Source organism: Somniosus microcephalus, chromosome 30, assembly GCF_052327205.1.
Source record: "Somniosus microcephalus isolate GS21.2 chromosome 30, FLI_Smic_1.0, whole genome shotgun sequence".
In the NCBI taxonomy this organism is placed as follows: Eukaryota; Metazoa; Chordata; class Chondrichthyes; order Squaliformes; family Somniosidae; genus Somniosus; species Somniosus microcephalus.
Window position 1 is genome coordinate 30,776,345 of NC_141016.1, and position 12,220 is coordinate 30,788,564.

The 12,220-nt window shown below is 47.1% G+C and overlaps 1 long non-coding RNA gene across 2 annotated transcripts in view; it reads left to right on the forward strand.

The window, feature by feature from the left end:
• The first annotated feature begins 7,935 nt into the window (after positions 1–7,935).
• The window catches only part of LOC147098089 (uncharacterized), a 50,785-nt gene continuing 46,500 nt past the window's right edge, over positions 7,936–12,220 (forward strand). For both annotated transcript variants that reach the window (XR_015074266.1, XR_015074265.1), the window contains exon 1: positions 7,936–8,131. This is a non-coding gene — a long non-coding RNA (uncharacterized LOC147098089). The remainder of the gene's footprint in view (positions 8,132–12,220) is intronic.

Genomic DNA, 12,220 nt, shown 5'->3' on the forward strand with positions numbered 1-12,220 from the left:
AGTCCCAATCCCCTGTCGCTAGTCCCTGTTTACCCTCTCCAACCCAACTCCTTACCCACTCTAGCTGTCCTGCGTCCGATCCAGCCAACGCGGCATGGCAACGACATCGCTGAACTGAAGTTATGCCTGAGTGGCGGTCGGTAACGTCGGACAGCGCGGAATCTTGCGCCCGAAGATCACACTGGCCGTGAGTAGCATGGCCAAGGCAATCCCGGCCCCATCCTATGGGATCCAGGCCCCATTCCGGGGATCCCAGCTCCATTCCAGAATCCCGGACCTGTTCCACAGGATCCAGGCCCCATTCCGGGGATCCCAGCTCCATTCCAGGATCCCGGGCCTGTTCCACAGGATCCAGGCCCCATTCTGGGATACCTGGCCCCGGTTTGGGATGGCTGGGATCCCTGTTGTGCAGCTCTGTGTAATGGGCATGAGGCCCTGGTGCAGCTGCTGCATTGCAAGCTCTGCGGGGCCAGAGAGCTGGACCCATGGGGACCCGCCCGTGTAAACCTGATGGCCAACGGCGTATCAACCTGCTTTTTGTGGTGACCTGCAGCTGGCACAAGCTAACTAAAATGGACGTCACCATAAAAAGGGCATCAAGCTGAAGGATTCGGAGAAAACAAGATCGATTACAGGAGATAATGAAGTCAGCCCAGATTGTACAAGTCACTCCTTCTGCTTTCTGTCATTAACAACTGGATGCTGGACTACAGATGTAATCAGACACTAATGGTGACTGAGTGAGCAGCTTCGCTGGACCAGGCAACTGATTGCAGCAGTTGAATAGACCGCACTTACAGCCACTTCATTCCCTTTTTCAATTACCAAGGATCACCTGCTGCCCAAAAACAATCAGTCGACTCGACACACGAGTCGACTCCACATATTAACATCGGGTGAAGGTTAAACAACAGCCGGAGGTGAAGAGCTGCTTGCAAGCCAAAATGAAGATGTACTGAATCTCTCCATCGACCTAGCATTTGGGATAGAGTACATGGATGAAGTGAGCCGTGACGTGCGGTGAGTGCGGCGTGCTCGGGAGGAACAGCTGGCTTTGGATCTATGGTTCGCAAAGCTCGCCACCACTGGGGGTTTTCCTCGCCTCGTGTCTGGGCCTGTTGTGGACTCATTGATCGAGATTGATCGCACTGATTACTCAACAGCTCCATTATCGTTGCTTCATGCGACTACCGGGATGGGCCGTGGTCTTTTTTTGGCCCAGTACCTCCTCTGTTCCCATTTCAGCACTTCAGAGGCGGCAAATGTCAGGCGGCATCAACTTGTGGCAAAACCGCAAAGCCGGTTAAAAGCAGCGCGCTGCGTCTGTCATGTGGGCCACGAGATCGTTTCTTTCTCCACGCGACAGGGTAGGAGAAGTAAACTAGAAAATGATTGCCCCATTAGTCTAACGTCTGTTGTGGGGGAGTTACCAGGATCTGTTATTAGGGACACAGTGACTGAAACTTGAACAAATACAAACTGATCGGAGAGAGCCAGCAGGGATTAGTAAAGGGTAAATCATATCTAACGAAGCTAGTTGAATGTATTGCGGAGGTAACTGACGTGGTAGGTAAGGGTGTGTCTATGGGTGTTATTTATATGGACTTCCAGAAGACATTCGATAAAGTTCCATATAAGAGACTGCTAACATAAAGGCGAGCAAATGGAATTGGAGGCAACCTATTGACATGTGTAGAAACATAGAAACATAGAAGATAGGAGCAGGAGTAGGCCATTCGGCCCCTCAAGCCTGTTCCGCCATTTAATGAGATCATGGCTGATCATCCAAATTCAGTACCCTGTCCCTGCCTTCTCCCCATACCCCTTGATCCCTTTAGCCTTAAGAAATATATCTAACTCCTTCTTGAATATATTTAATAAGTTGGCCTCAACTGCCTTCTGTGGTAGAGAATTCCACAGGTTCACCACTCTCTGGGTGAAGAAATTCCTCCTCATCTCTGTCCTAAATGGCTTACCCCTTATCCTTAGACTGTGACCCCTGGTTCTGGACTCCCCCGCCATCGGGAACATCCTTCCTGCATCTAGTCTGTCTAGTCCGGTTAGAATTTTATAAGTTTCAATGAGATCCCCTCTCATTCTTCTAAACTCCAGCGAGTATAAGCCTAATCGACCCAATCTCTCCTCATATGTCATTCCTGCCATCCCAGGTATCAGTCTGATGAATCTTCGCTGCACTTCCTCCATGGCAAGAACATCCTTCCTCAGATAAGGCGACCAAAACTGCACACAATACTCAAGGTGTGGTCTCACCAAGGCCCTGTACAACTGCAGCAAGACATCCTTGCTCCTGTACTCGAATCCTCTCGCTATGAAGGCCAACATACCATTTGCCTTCTTAACTGCCTGCTGCACCTGCATGCTTACCTTCAGCGACTGGTGCACAAGGACACCCAGGTCTCGTTGCACTTCCCCTTTTCCCAATCTATTGCCGTTCAGATAATAATCTGTCTTCCTGATTTTGCCACCAAAGTGGATAACCTCGCATTTATCCACATTATACTGCATCTGCCATGCTTCTGCCCAATCACCCAACCTGTCCAAATCCTACTGGAGTTTCTCTGCATCCTCCTCACAGCACACACGCCCATAGAGAATTGGTTAGGAGGTAGTAGACATAATGGGCATGTACTCAAATTGGCAGAATGTGACTAGTGGTGTCCCCCAGGGATCTGTACTGGGGACTCAGCTTTTCACTATATTTATAAATGACTTAGATGAAAGAAAATAGCAGCATATCTAGGTTTTCTGACAACACTGAGTTAGGTAGCACAGTAACTAGTGTAGATGGGAGCAGAAAGTTGCAAAGAGACATTGAGAGATTAAGTAAGTGGGCAAAACTGTGACAACTGGAGTCCACTCTGGGGAAGTGGGAGGTCATCCACTTTGGACCTAAGAAAGAGAGAGATCAGCGTATTTTCTAAATGGCGAGAAGCTCGGAACTGTGGATGATCAGAGAGATTTAGGGGTCCATGCATAGAAATCACTGAAAGCTAGTCGACAGGTACAAAAATTAATTTAAAAGGCTGAAGGAATGTTTGCCTTTATCTCAAGGGGCTGGAATACAGAGGGGTGGAAGTGATGTTACAGAGCTCTGGTTACCCATCGGGAGTATTGTGTTCAGTCCTGGGCACCGCACCTCAGGAAGGATATATTGTCCTTGGAGGGGGAGCAACGCAGATTCACCCGAATGATACCCGGGCTCAGAGGGTTAAGTTATGAGGACAGGTTGCATAGACTAGGCCTGTATTCCCTCGAGCATAGAAGATTAAGGGGTGATTTAATTGAGATGTTTAAGATGATTAAAGGAATTGAAACCCTCATCCATGCCTTTGTTATCTTTAGATTTGACTATTCATAGGATTACACAGGATATACAGAACAGAAACAAGACATTCGGCCCAACCAGTCCATGCCGGTGTTTATGCTCCACTCGAGCCTCCTCCCGTCTTTCCTCATCTAACTCTATCAGCGTAACCCTCGATTCCCTTCTCCCTCATGTGCTTGTCAAGCCTCCCCTTAAATGCATCTATACTATTCGCTTCAGCCACTCCCTGTGGTAGCGAGTTCCACATTCTCACCACTCTCTGGGTAAAGAAGTTTCTTCTGAATTCCCTATTGGATTTCTTGGTGACTACAGGAAACTTTCGATTTACTGGCAGCTAAATAACCGGAAATCTCGGTTAACCGGCAAAATTCAGGAGTAGGTTTTACTTCATATTGTATTTGCCTTCTTCCATCTGTGCTGTGCAGCGGTGTGGCTGCAGCTGTTGCTAAGCTACAGAGACGCTTGAAACTTGAGGCCATTGTTCTACACTTGTTGCTAAGCAACAGGATTTGTTGCTTTATACGGAGCTCTCAGCTCCGTATCTTTTACTATAGCGCTCGGTTATCCGGAATTTTTGATGAACCGGCACCACATCGGTCCCGTCCGTGCCGGATAAAAAAAAGTTTCCTGTATCTTATATTGACGGCCTCTAGTTATGCTCTTCCCCACAAGTGGAAACATTCTCTCTGTATCCACTCTATCAAAACCTTTCATAATTTTAAAGACCTCTATTAGGTCACCCCTCAGCCTTCTCTTTTGAAGAGAAAAGAGACCCAGCCTGTTCATCCTTTCCTGATATGTATACCCTCGCATTTCTGGTGCCATCCTTGTAAATATTTTTTTCACCCTCTCCAGTGCCTCTATATCCTTTTTATAATATGGCGACCAGAATTGTACACAGTACTCCAAGTGTGTTCTAACCAAGGTTCAATACAAGTTTAGTATAACTTCCCTACTTTTCAATTCTATCCCTCAAGAAATAAACCCTAGTTGCTTTTTTATGGCCTTGTTAACCTGTGTCGCACTTTTAGTGATTTGTGTATTTGTACTCTGAGATCCCTTTGCTCTTCCACCCCATTTAGATTCATATTTTCCAAGTAATATGTGACCTCCCTATTTTTCTTACCAAAATGTAATACCTCACATTTATCTGCGTTAAATTTAATTTGCCAATTATATGCCCATTCTTCAAGTTTATTAATGTCTTCTAGTAATATCCTATATTGCAACGCACTCCTGGCCGGCCTCCCATCTTCTACCCTCCATTAACTTGAGGTCATCCAAAACTCGGCTGCCCATGTCCTAACTCGCACCAAGTCCCGTTCACCCATCACCCCCTGTGCTCGCTGACCTACACTGGCTCCAGGTAAGCAACACCTCGACTTTAAAACTCTCATCCTTGTTTTCAAATCCCTCCATGGCCTCGCCCCTCTCTATTGCTGTAATCTCCTCCAGCCCCACAACCCTCCGAGATATCTGCGCTCCTCCAATTCTGGCCTCTTGAGCATCCCCGATATTAATCACTCCACCATTGGTGGCCATGCCTTCAGCTGCCTAGGCCCTAAGCTATGGAATTCCCCCACTAAACCTCTCTACTTTCGATAAGGTCCCGCATAAGAGATTAGCGTGCAAAATTAAGGCACATGGGATTGGGGGCAAGGTATTGACTTGGATAGAGAACTGGTTAGCAGATAGAAAGCAAAGAGTTGGAATAAGCGGGTCATTTTCCGAGTGGCAGGCAGTGACTAGTGGGGTACCGCAAGGATCGGTCCTAGGACCCCAGCTGTTCACAATATATATTAATGATCTGGACGAGGGAATTGGATGTAATATCTCCAAATTTGCAGATGACACAAAGCTGGGTGGGAGGGTAAGCTGTGAGGAGGATGTCGTGAAACTCCAGTATGATTTGGACAGGTTGGGTGATTGGGCAGAAACATGGCAAATGCACTATAATGTGGATAAATGTGAGGTTATCCACTTTGGTGGCAAAAACAGGAAGGCAGATTATTATTTGAATGGCAATAGATTGAGAGAAGGGGAAGTGCAAAGAGACCTGGGTGTTCTTGTGCACCAGTCGCTGAAGGTAAGCATGCAGGTGCAGCAGGCGGTTAAGAAGGCAAATGGTATGTTGGCCTTTGTAGCAAGAGGGTTCGAGTACAGGAACAAGGATGTCTTGCTGCAGTTGTACAGGGCCTTGGTGAGACCGCACCTTGAGTATTGTGTGCAGTTTTGGTCGCCTTATCTGAGGAAGGATGTTCTTGCCATGGAGGGAGTGCAGCGAAGATTCACCAGACTGATACCTGGGATGGCAGGAATGACGTATGAGGAGAGATTGGGTCGATTGGGCTTATACTCACTGGAGTTTAGAAGATTGAGAGGGGATCTCATTGAAACCTATAAAATTCTGTCAGGCCTGGACAGTCTAGATGCAGGAAGGATGTTCCCGATGGCCGGGGAGTCCAGAACCAGGGGTCATAGTCTAAGGATAAGGGGTAAGCCATTTAGGACTGAGATGAGGAGGAATTTCTTCACCCAGAGAGTGGTGAACCTGTGGAATCCTCTACCACAGAAGGCAGTTGAGTCCAGTTCATTAAATATATTCAAGAAGGAGTTAGATATATTTATTAAGGCTAAAGGGATCAAGGGATATGGGGAGAAGACAGGAACAGGGTACTGAATTTGGATGATCAGCCATGATCTCATTGAATGGTGGAGCAGGCTCGAGGGGCTGAATGGCCTACTCCTGCTCCGATCTTCTATGTTTCTATGTTTCTACCTCTCTCTCTCCTCCTTTAAGATGCTCCTTAAAACCTACTCCTTTGACCAAGCTTTTGGTCACTTGCCCTAATATCGCCTTAGGTGACTCGGTGTCAAATTTTGTTTGATAATGTTCCTGTGAAGCGCCTTGGGATGTTTTGCTATGTTAGAAGCGCTATATGAATCCACGTTGTTGTTGTGGTGCCAAGTCCAAATGGTGAATGACTGCCTCCCCCAGGAGCCTTGCACTGCTCCACTCTGGAAATCATTTTACAACTACCTTAATGTTGCAGTATAACTACACCTTCAACTACTGTCTCAAACTCCCTGATAATCATTTGCTCTTCTTTATAACAAATTAACCAGCCAATACCAGGCACTGTCTAACATTGCAGAAGGTCACAGAAGAAGAGGTAGCCTTGGACAAAGGTACAGCCTGCAAGCGAATCTTTGGAATTCTCTACCCCAGAGGGCTGTGGAGGCTCAGTCATTGAGCATATTCAAGACAGAGGTCGATAGATTTTTGGATATTAAGGGAATCAAGGGATATGGGGATAGTGTGAGAAGGTGGAGATGAGGTAGAAGATCAGCCATGGCTTATGAGCACCTTTCATTGTGCAACACAGGTTAAAAAGAAAAAAAGAAAGACTTGCATTTATATAGCACCTTTCATGACCTCAGGATGTCCCAAAGTGCTTTACAGCCCATGAAGTACTTTTGAAGTTTAGTCACTGTTGTAATGTAGGAAATGCAGCAGCCAACTTGCGCACAGCAAGCTCGTAGGGCTGAATGGTCTACTCCTGCTCCTCTTTCTTATGTTTTCTCAGGATAGTCGCGTGTGTTGTAAGAACAATGTCTACAGCATAGGGACTTGTCTAAAGTAGGACAATTGGGGAAAGGATAGAAGGAATACTGAAGGTCACAGGAAGGAACCCGGTGCTGATAGTCTACGTAGGGGTAGATGACATGGTGAGAAATAATATAGGGACCTTAAAGGTCACAGACACAAGAATCACCCCAAAACTCAGGGACAGGGGATCAAAGTAACATTCTCTGGTCTACACACGGTAGCTGAGAAAGCTAAGAAACATCACAAACTCCAGCAAACGGACTCTTGCAGAAGCTTTGAGTCACATTGGATCCTGGGAGTTGTAACTCTGGAGATAACAATGGCCCAGAAATTCGTGTCGGGGGCTTCCCGCGGGTGCAAGCCCCCGACCTACACTTACCTAGCGCGCCGGCAGTTGAAGCCTGGGCCTGCGTGGATTTCCTGTCTGTGGGCTGGTTCAGCTCCCGGCGCGCTGTGCTTGAGTGATCCAGCGGCGTACTTAGTGCGATGCGTTGGCTGGGATCACGTGAGCACTGGGCAACCAATCGGAGGAGGGAAAAGCCCATTCATGAGTTTGACAGAAGAACTGTCAAACTCATGAAAACTCCGGGCGCCCAAAACAGTACATAACCTGGAAATAATATTTTTTTTAAATCACACTATTTAAATCAACTATAAATAACATGAAATAACCATTTTAAACAATAATTTAAATTTTTGAAAAAAATCAGAGCTAAAAATACACTTACCTTACTGTAAAGTATTTAAAAATAATAAGCCTGTGGAAAAAATGTTCCAATTTTAATTAATTGACCACTTACCTTTTAAAATGAAGTCCTTACGTCTGCTTTTTTAATGTGTAAAAAGTGGAGGCCTTCACGCACGGGCAAACCTGTCAAAAAAAAGGAAGTTCAACGCTCACGCGCTGCCTCATACGTCGCATGCGTTTCACCTCTTAACCCCTGCTTTCAGCGGACCGGAAGTGCTGTTTTCCCGCGCATACGCTGTGCATGCAAGACACCGGCACTTCCATCGGGTCCACGCGTGAGTACTCCGTGCTTACTCACGTGTTGGGACCCGAATTACTGGGCCAATAGGTAAATTCGATGCAGATTTTGCCCAGATGTTAAGCAGGAAGAGGATGCCAGTGGCGGGTGCAATTACGCAGCCTGACGGATGGTTAGCGGTTTACCCAGGTGTGTTGTTCTGGAGGGTTATTGGGAAGAAAAGTGGAATTGGAGAAAAAGGTTTTGTGCAACATTGTTGGTGAATAACAAATGTAGAAAATTACCACTTGGAAAGGAGAAAAACACAGAAATGTTAACATTTACCAAATGAGGATGAAGAAAATTAACAAATCTGTTGGTCACAGCAGACACAAGGACGCTTATTCTAACGTTGTAATGCTAACCATGTCAGGCAATTCCTAACTGACACTTTTATCTCTATCTAACACTGACAGGAGTTAGAAACAGCGCTAAACCACGTGTCACATTACCTTTCCAATGATACACTGCCCTCTTTCTTTCAGAAAGCAGAATGTTACCTGATGTGATAGTTCCTTAGTGTATTTGAGCTCTTGAAAGGAAGAAAAGAGAATTTTGGCAATGTGCATTTGTGGCTGTGCGGGCATGAGTTTGTTCAGGGCGCTTGGACACCAGCACAACAGTTCTGAACTGCAAAGCAGACTAACTGGGTCATAACCTCGGCCCCCATTACATTTTTGCTTATATTTTATCCACATCTTTGTTTTGGCCCTTTCCCCCCCCATCTTTTTTTTTTCTCTATCCCACACGGCAGCTGTCTCCCATTCTGCCAGCGCATTTCACACCTAATCTGGAGCCGTCTTTTGTCTCCACTAGTCCTATCACCATCTCGTCTCGTTTTGAATACCTCTTAATGTCTCTTCACTTCTCTTTTGTTCTCTCCCAGCCCTGCCTTTCGATCTATTTCATTTCCTTTCCAGTTTTGAAAAAGGGTTTCGACCCGAAACGTTGACTCTATTTTCTCTCCATGGATGTTGCCTGGCCTGCTGAGTTTTTCCAGCATTTTCCGTTGTTATTTCGGATTTCCAGCATCTGCAGTATTTTGCTATCAGACTAACTGGAGAGTGCACAGAGAGGTTTCACGACACTATACGTTGTGCAACACAGGTTAAAAAGGCAAAAAGAAAGACTTGCATTTATATAGCGCCTTTCATGACCTCAGGACATCACAAAGCACTTTACAGCCAATGAAGTACTTTTTGAAGTGTAGTCACTGTTGAAATGTAGGAAACGCAGCAGCCAATTTGTGCACAGCAAGCTCCCACAAACAGCAATGTGATAATGAACAGATAATCTGTTTTTAGTGATGTTGATTGAGGGATAAATATTGGCCCAGGACACCGGGGAGAACTCCCCTGCTCTTCTTCGAAATAGTGCCGTGGGATCTTTTACATCCACCTGAGAGAGCAGACGGGGCCTCGGTTTAATGTCTCATTCGAAAGACAGCACCTCCGACAGTGCCGCACTCCCTCAGCACTAGATATTTGTGCGAATGGTCCGTAGGATACGCACAGAAGCAAACAGAGAGTTTCCTAACAGAAGCTGTGGTATTCCTCTCAAAATGGACCTGGACATCAGTTTGTCACTGATTTCACTCACCATCATCTTTATAAGACCTCTGACTTTAAATCTAGTTTTTCTCACGTGTTGTCTCCTCTCTACTCCTCGTGCATTTTAAGCATAGCTATCTTGAACTAGCATGTAACCAGGTCTAAGTAGCTTCGATTCCCCGCGTCCACTCGTGAGCACATTTTGGCTGCCAGAGCCCATCACTTCTATTTCCCCTTTTCCCTCCCTCCTTCCTCTTTTGTCTTTAACCCTCCCGTCATCATGCCTCCTTTCTTTTCTCCGCACTCGGGTACTCTACCCTCACAAGCCCCAATTCCTCAGCACTCACCGTCTTTCCGACTCTCCTGCCGCTGTCCCAGGCTTGACTCCCTCTTAAATAATCCTACACCGTCCCTCTGTGCCTCTCTTGGCATCCCTCTGAAAGGCCCACTCAGGCACCCGTCGCTGCCTCCGAACAAGCAGCTGCTCCAATTGCCCTATCCCGCTCTCTCCCCACCCTTTCCCGCCCTGTGCGTGTGCTGGGGGCTAATCTTGCCAACCTCCTTGCTGTCCCTCTCACTCGCTCCCAGCTCTGACCCTGTGGACTCAACCAGTGGATCGTCTGTCGGCGCCCCTCCAGAATCCATGTTCACTTGTGAATAAGGCCCTGGCCATCCATGAGCTTATTGTGGATGATCACATTGACATCATGACCCTGACAGAGACGTGGCTGAGGGGTAATGACGCTTAATGGCACAGTTTTAAAGGGTGTGCAGGGACAGAGGGACCTGGGAGTTAATGTGCATAGGTCCCTGAAGGTGGCGGGACATATTGAGAGAGTGGTTAAATAATTTCCACCCCCGTAACATCGCCCGTCACCGCCCTTGCCTCAGCTCATCTGCTGCTGAAACCCTCATCCATGCCTTTGTTATCTCTAGGCTTGACTATTCCAACGCACTCCTGGCTACGTAAACTTGAGGTCATCCAAAGCTCGGCTGCCCGTGTCCTAACTCGCACCAAGTCCTATTCACCCATCACCCCTGTGCTCGCTGACATACATTGGCTCCCGGTTAAGCAATGCCTCAATTTCAAAATTCTCACCCTTGTTTTCAAATCCCTCCATGGCCTCGGCCCTTCCTATTTCTGTAACCTCCTTCAGCCCCACAACACCCCGAGATATCTGCGCTCCTCTAATTCTTCCCTCTTCAGTATCCCTGATTATAATCGTTCCACCATTAGTGGCCGTGCCTTCTGTTGCCTAGGCCCTAAGCTCTGGAATTCCCTGCCTAAACCTCTCCGCCTCGCTACCTCTCTTTCATCCTTCAAGATGCTCCTTAAAACCTACCTCTTTGACCAAGCTTTCGGTCACCTGCCCTAATTTATCCTTATGTGGCTCGGTGTCAAATTTTTTTGTCTTAAAATACTCCTGTGCAGCGCCTTGGGATGTTTTACTATGTTAAAGGCGCTATATAAATACACATTGTTGTTGTTTGGTTAACAAAGCATATGGGATCTTGGGTTTCATAAATAGAGGTATTATGTACAAAAGTAGAGAAGTTATGCTGAACCTTTATAAAGTGCTGGTTAGGCCACAACTGGAGTATTGCGTCCAGTTCTGGTCACCACACTTTAGGAAGGATGTGAAGGCCCTTGAGAGGGTGCAGAGGAGATTTACCAGAATGGTTCCGGGGATGGGGGATCTTAGCTACAAGGACAGGTTGGAGAAGCTGGATTTGTTTTCATTAGAGCAAAGGAGGTTGAGGGGTGATTTGATAGAGGTGTACAAGATTATGACGGGTTTGGATAGGCTAGGCAGGGAAAGGCTGTTCCCACTAGTTGATGGTGCAAGAACTAGGGGACACAGATTTAAGGTTTTGGGCAAGAGATACAGGGGGGACGTGAGGAAAAACTTTTTACGCAGCGAGTGGTGAGGACCTGGAACTCGCTGCCGATGGAAGTGGTGGAAGCGGAGACACTCAATGTTTTCAGGGAGAGACTGGATAGGCACTTGAGGGAAATAAACTTGCAGGGCTACGGGGATAGAGCGGGGGGAATGGGACTGACTAGATTGCTCTGCAGAGAGCCGGCACGGACACGATGGGCCAAATGGCCGTTATGACTCTATGACCTCTTCCCCTTAATGAAGCTTCCCCGTCTGGCTATACTTTCCACCATTGTTCCACGCTCAAACCACCGTGGTGGTGGTGGTGTAGTCCTTCTCTCTAAATCACACCTTGGTCTGCCTCCCTACTCCTCTGGCAACTTCTCCTTTGAGCATCTCACCTTGTTCCACTCCTCATGCTTCTCTTTTAAAATCATTGTTCTGTACCGCCCACCAAAGTATCACACCAAGGGGGAAAAATTTGGTATCGACCATTTTGGGGCGCGAACATCGCCTGGTGCTAACTTTAGCGCCCGGTGCTAATTAGCGCTTGCGACCATGAAATTCAGTTTTAGCGCCCAAGAGGGAAGTGGAACCCTAAATCAAACGCTACACACTCCTCTTAGGCTGCTAACGTGGAGAGCGGAATGCAACCGCAGAGCACTACTCAAGTTCCGGCGCCGTCAATTACAAGTACTCAGACAGACTGGCGCCTTCCAGTTCTTAAAGGGGAGGGTCAGTGATGCTGCAGAGCCTCACCCTGATCATTGCTGCTTGTGACCTGGGCCTGCAAGGAGCTGCAAGCCTTC